Raw genomic sequence first — 5,762 nt, forward strand, 5'->3', positions numbered from 1 at the left:
ACTTTTTATTTCTCCAGATAAATTTACTTACAACTTTTTCTAACTCATTTAAGTATATTCTTTGTAATTTTGGTTGGTTGGGCACTAAACAAGCAGTTTAGTTTTGGTAGAATCGTCATTTTTGTTATATTATCTTGACATTTCCATGAAGAGTTGAAGTCTGCCCAATTATTAAATCTGATTATATGTGTGTGAGTAGTGTTTTGTGATAATTTTCAAAAGTTTTTGAGTCTGCCTTGGCAGTTAGACTCCCAGGTATTTTATATTTTCCGAAGTTACTTTAAATGGGATTTCTGTTTCTAGCTCTTTTATCTTGCTAGTCACATATAGAAACACAGAGGATTTAGGAGGGTTGATTTTATATCCTGCTACTTTGCTAAAGTTGCTAATTGTTCCTAGTAGTTTTTAGATGATTTTTTAGGGATTCTCGGGGTCTAACATCATGCCATCTGCAGAGTGAAACTTTTGTATCTTCCTTCCAATTCTAATTTCTTCCATTTCTTTTTCCTCTCTTATTGCTGAAGGCAACATTTATAAGACAATATTGAATAGTACTGGTGATAATGGGTATCCTTATTTCAGCCCTGATCTTATTAGGGAATACCTCTAGTCTATATCTGTTGCTTATGATGCTTGTTGATGGGCTCATTTAGATACTACGTATTCTGAAGAACAATCCATTTTTTCCTCCACTCTCTAGTGTATTTGGTAGAAATGAGCGCTGTATTTTTTTCAAAACAAGTAATTTTTCAGCATCTATTGATATGATTGTGTGATTTCTGATAAGTTTGTTATTGATATAATTAATTATACTAACAGTTTTCCTAATATTGAAGCAACCCTGCATTCCTGGGATAAAGTCTACTTGATCATAATGCATTATCCAAGTGATAACTTATTGCAGTTGTTTTGCTAAGATTTTATTTAAGATTTTTGCATCTCTATTCTTCAGAGAGATAGGTCTATAATTTTCCTTCTCTGTTTTAACTCTTCCTGGTTTAGGTATTAGCACCATATTAATGTCATAGAAAGAATAAGGTAGAGATACAACTTTACCAATTTTTCCAAAGAGTTTATGTAAAATTGGAACCAATTGTTCCTTAAATGTTTGATAGAATTCACCTGTGAATTCATCTGGCCCTGGAGGTTTTTTTTTTAAAGGAGTTTAATAACAGCTTGTTGAATTTCATTTTCTTTTATTTAGGTTTTTAATTTCCTCTTCATTTAATCTGGGCAACTTATAGTTTTGTAAATATTCATCCATTTCACTTAGATTGTCAAATTTATTGGCATAGAGTTTGGCTAAATAATTCCAAATGTTATTACTTTAATTTCCTTCTAATTGGTGGTGAATTCCTTTTTCCTTTATAATACTAGCAATTTGGTTTTCTTTTTTTTAATCAAATTGATCAGAGGTTTATCAACTTTATTAGTTTTTTCATAAAACCAGCTCTTGGTTTTATTTATTAGTTACATACTATTCTTGCTTTAGACTTTATTGACTTCTTTAATTTTTAGAATTTCTAATCTGGTATATAATTGGGGGCTTTTAATTCAGTCTTTCTCTAATTTTTTAGTTGCATATTTAGTTCATTTATTTCTTCTTTCTCTAATTTATCCACATAAGCATTTAAAGATATGATATATCCCCTGAGAGTCCCCTGGAGTGTGCCATAGGTATTGGCATGGGTTTCATTATTGACATCAACTGGATGAAATAATTAATTCTTTCTATAATTTGTTGCTTGATTCACTCATTTTTGGAATGAGGTTATTTAGTTTCCAATTAGTTTTGGGTCTATATCTCCCTGGCCCAATATTTTATATGATTTTTATTGCATTATGAGCTGAGAAAGATGTATTCACTATTTCTGCCATTCTGCAACTGATCATTAGGTTTTTATGCCCTAGTCCATGGTCAAATTTTGTGTAAGTGCCATGTACTGAGGGAAAAAAGTATATTCCTTTCTATCCCCATTCAGTTTCCTCCCTGAGTGTATCTAAATTTTCTAACAGTTTATTTACCTCCTTAACTTCTTTCTTGTTTGTTTTATGACTTGATTTATCTAAATCTGAGAACAGGAGTTTGAGTTCTCCCATTAGTAGAGTTTGCCTGCCTATATCTTCCTGAAGCTGTTTCAACTTCTCTTCTAAGAATTTGAATGCTATACCAAATACTTGGGAGAATACATATTTACCATTGAAACTACTTTATTGCCTAAGGTATCTTTGAAGAGCAGATAGTTTCCTTCCTTATCTCTTATAATGCTATCTATTTTTGCAGCTGTTTTGTCTGAGATAAAGATTGCTACAGCTGCTTTTTTCACTTCAGCTGAAGCAAAATATATTTTGCTCCAACCTTCTATCTTTACTCTCTCTCTCTCCTTTCTCTGTCCATATATATATATATATATATATATATATATATATATATATATATATATATCTGCCACAAATCAATATCTTGTAAGCAACATATTGTAGGATTCTGTTTTTTTAATCCACTTTGCTATTCACTCACCTTTTTTTTAGGTTTTTGCAAGGCAAATGGGGTTAAGTAGCTTGTCCAAGGCCACACAACTAGGTAATTATTAAGTATCTGAGACCAGATTTGAACCCAGGTACTCCTGACTCCAAGGCCGGTGCTTTAACCACTACACCACTTAGCTGCCCCTCACTTACCTTTTCAAAGGAGAGTTCATCCCATTCAAAATCAAAGTTATATTTACTAATTCTTTGTTGCCCTCCATGTTATCTTCTTTCTCTTTGTATTTTCCCCTTTTTTTCACTTTAACCATATTCCTGTATCTTGTTTCTGAATACCACCACTTTCAGTGTGTTTGCCCTCCTATATCAACCCCTCCCCTTTCTTTCCCCTTTCCCTTTTCCCCTTCTTCCCTTCCTTTTGTTAGTTCTCCTTTCTCCCCCTCCCCCTCCCTCTCACCTATTCCCTTTTTAATGATTGAAAGGTAAGATAAATTTCTTAACTTATCTGAGTGTGTCTAAGTTAACTTTAAGTCAAATCTGATGAGATGAAGTTTCAGGTGGTCCTTACCTCCTTCCTTCTTCCCCTCTATTACAATAGGCCTTTTGTACCTCTTAATGTAATGCGATTTTTCTCCATTCAGTCTCCTCCATTCTCCCATCTCCTTACTATCCCCCCCACCTTTTAAGGAGGTATTGTTTTTAAATTATTCTGAGTCACAGAAAATTATGAGTGTCCATTACTTCTGTCTAAGTTTATTATCTCTACTACAGTTTCAGTGCTCAAGAATTATCAGACTCTTTCTCCCAAGTGGATAGATAGACAATTTCATCTTATTGGATAGCAGCTTTTTAAAACCCTTTTAAAAAACCTTTTCATGTGTCTCTTGAGCCTCCTGTTTGTTGTCTAAATTTTCTATTTATTTCTTGTCTTTTCATCAGGAAATGTTGTAAATATACCATTTCCTTAAATATTCATCTTTTCGTCCTAGAAGAAAAAGCTCAGGTTTGCTGGAAAGTGCATTCTTGGCTGCGTTCCAAGCTCCCTTCCTCTTTGGAACATCTCATTCCAGACCCTGCTATCCCTTAATGTTGATGCAACCAGGTCCTGCATAATCCATAATGTGGCTCCTTGGTATTTAAATTTTTTCTTCCGGGCTGCTTTCAGGATTTTTTTTTTTCTGATAGTTTTGGAAATTGGCTACAACATTCTTTGATGTTTTCATTTTAGGATCTCTTTCTGGAGTGGATCAATGTATTCTTTCAATAACTATTTTGCCTGCTGGTTCCATGATATCAGGGCAATTTTCCATAACTGAATCCTGTAATATTAAGTCCAGGCTTTTTTATTTCTTTTCAATGTTTTCAGGAAGGCCTATAATTCTCTGGTTGTCCCTTCTTTTTTGTCTGTAAAAAATGTTTAATCCCATACCTGGGGGCTAAGGATGGTAAGACAGATTGTAGTGAATGTCAGAATGTCAATCAAGGGCAATATGTTCTATAGAGAGGTCACTTCTGTGGCCCAGCAGCCCCTTGGCCTGGATGAACTCCAGGGGCATGGGGCCAGATTCTTCCTTCTTAAAGTCCTTCTAAAAAGATCTCATAAGGTGAGATCTCCAGCAGCTGAGCAATGCTGACTTTGTGAGGGGATAGGGCCTGGTTGATGGCCATGGCCACTCTGGCTACCTCAGGGTAATAATGACTCTGAATAGTCTTAAGCTCCCATAGGTAACTCTCCATGGCATGACTTCTAGCTGGATCTTCTTCCTCCCTGTCATAGGGGTCAATGCTCAGACCACTGGCCTCTGTGGTGGGATGATGGATCAGGGCCTTGCAGGCAGGATGTCTTTTGAGCAAGTTGCAGATGAAGGGAATGACCATTAGCAGTCCCTCTGGAGGGGCAGTCAGAGACAGGCGGCAGAGGCACTTGGCAAATGCAGCTACCAAGTAAGCAGGTAAATGAGAGGACGACAAGAACAGATCTGCCAGGTGGAAGAAGCAGGCCCAGTATTTCACTTGGAAAAGAAACAGATCCAACAGGCTGTAGAGTTTCCGGTAGAATTCAGGGTACTCAAGATTATGCTGATGAATCAGAATTAAGAGTCCATTCAAGGCCAGGAGGCTTATGGCACCACCAATGTCAAAAGCATTCATGAGAAAGTCAATCATGAGGCTTGGCTGACTCATGTGGGGCAGGATGGAATCATCCATGAATATGAGCACCTTCTTGTAGAGGCCAACAGGCAGCTCATGCTTAAGAAAACTGAACCACATCTTCTCAAAAACATGCTTATGCTCCTTTAGCTGAGAGACCTTCCCTTTGTCCAGCATCTCTTTATGTTTCACGTAGAAATTGGAGATGTCAATCTGTTGGTGGGGTAGGCTCACAGCCAAGATCGGGGTGAAGGTATTGTTCCAGAGTGTGGGGGGGACCCCCTGTTTGTGTGTGTCTGTGACCCTGGCCACCAGATCCACAATAGCCTGCATTGTGTGGTAACGAACATCATCATGTCCCAGGTACTCCTGGAACCAGGAGATCAGCAGAGATGAGTCTGCCTCTGTTGGAACCAGGCCTTCCACCACCAAGAGGAGGTTTGAAGGAAACAAATAGTTGCCTTCCCATTTGGCTTTCTCCAGCGGGTGTGCCCCCTCTAGCTGCAAAAACTTCATGAGTGTGCAAAGAGCCAGTTCCTTGACCTTGAAAGAACAATGGCCCAAGAGTTCTGAGAGACAGTTGCAGCAGCTGTTATACTGGTGTCTCATCCACACCTTGTACTTCCGAAGGGCACCTCCAGACCCTGCCATAGTTGCCTCCTCCTCCAGTAGGTGACCCACAAAGAGCTCCCCTCATTCCAGCAGTGCCCCAAAGATTGGGCTGCAGTTGTGGATAGTGCTGAGAATATCATCTTCCTGATCAGACTGCAGCACACCCAGAATGTCAAACACGGTATTAGCGCCACTGTGGGTCTTCAGCACGGCCTCCGGCCAATGGCCCAAGGCTGCCGCCCCAGTCTCAGGCTCCATTTGCTTTTCTGCAGGGTGATAAGAAGTTTACCAGTTGTCCCTTCTTGATCTATTCTCAAGAGCAGTAGTTTTATTAATGAAATACTTTGCATTTTCTTCTATCTTTTTTAATCTATTGGTTTTGTTTTACAGATTCTTGTTTTCTCATGAAGTCATTAGTTTCAATCGATTCTATTCTTTTTTTAGGGAAGAATTTTCTTCATTTATATTTTACAACTCCTTTTCCAGTTGATAAAGTCTCTTTTTGAAAGAGT

The 5,762-nt window shown here is 37.9% G+C and overlaps 1 pseudogene; it reads right to left on the bottom strand.

Annotated features, from left to right (window-relative positions):
- Positions 1 to 3,962: 3,962 nt before the first annotated feature.
- LOC141502577 (nucleolar complex protein 4 homolog pseudogene) lies at positions 3,963 to 5,508 on the bottom strand (annotated as a pseudogene).
- Between the last annotated feature and the right edge of the window lie 254 nt (positions 5,509 to 5,762).

Source organism: Macrotis lagotis, chromosome X (assembly GCF_037893015.1).
Source record: "Macrotis lagotis isolate mMagLag1 chromosome X, bilby.v1.9.chrom.fasta, whole genome shotgun sequence".
Classification (NCBI taxonomy): domain Eukaryota; kingdom Metazoa; phylum Chordata; class Mammalia; order Peramelemorphia; family Peramelidae; genus Macrotis; species Macrotis lagotis.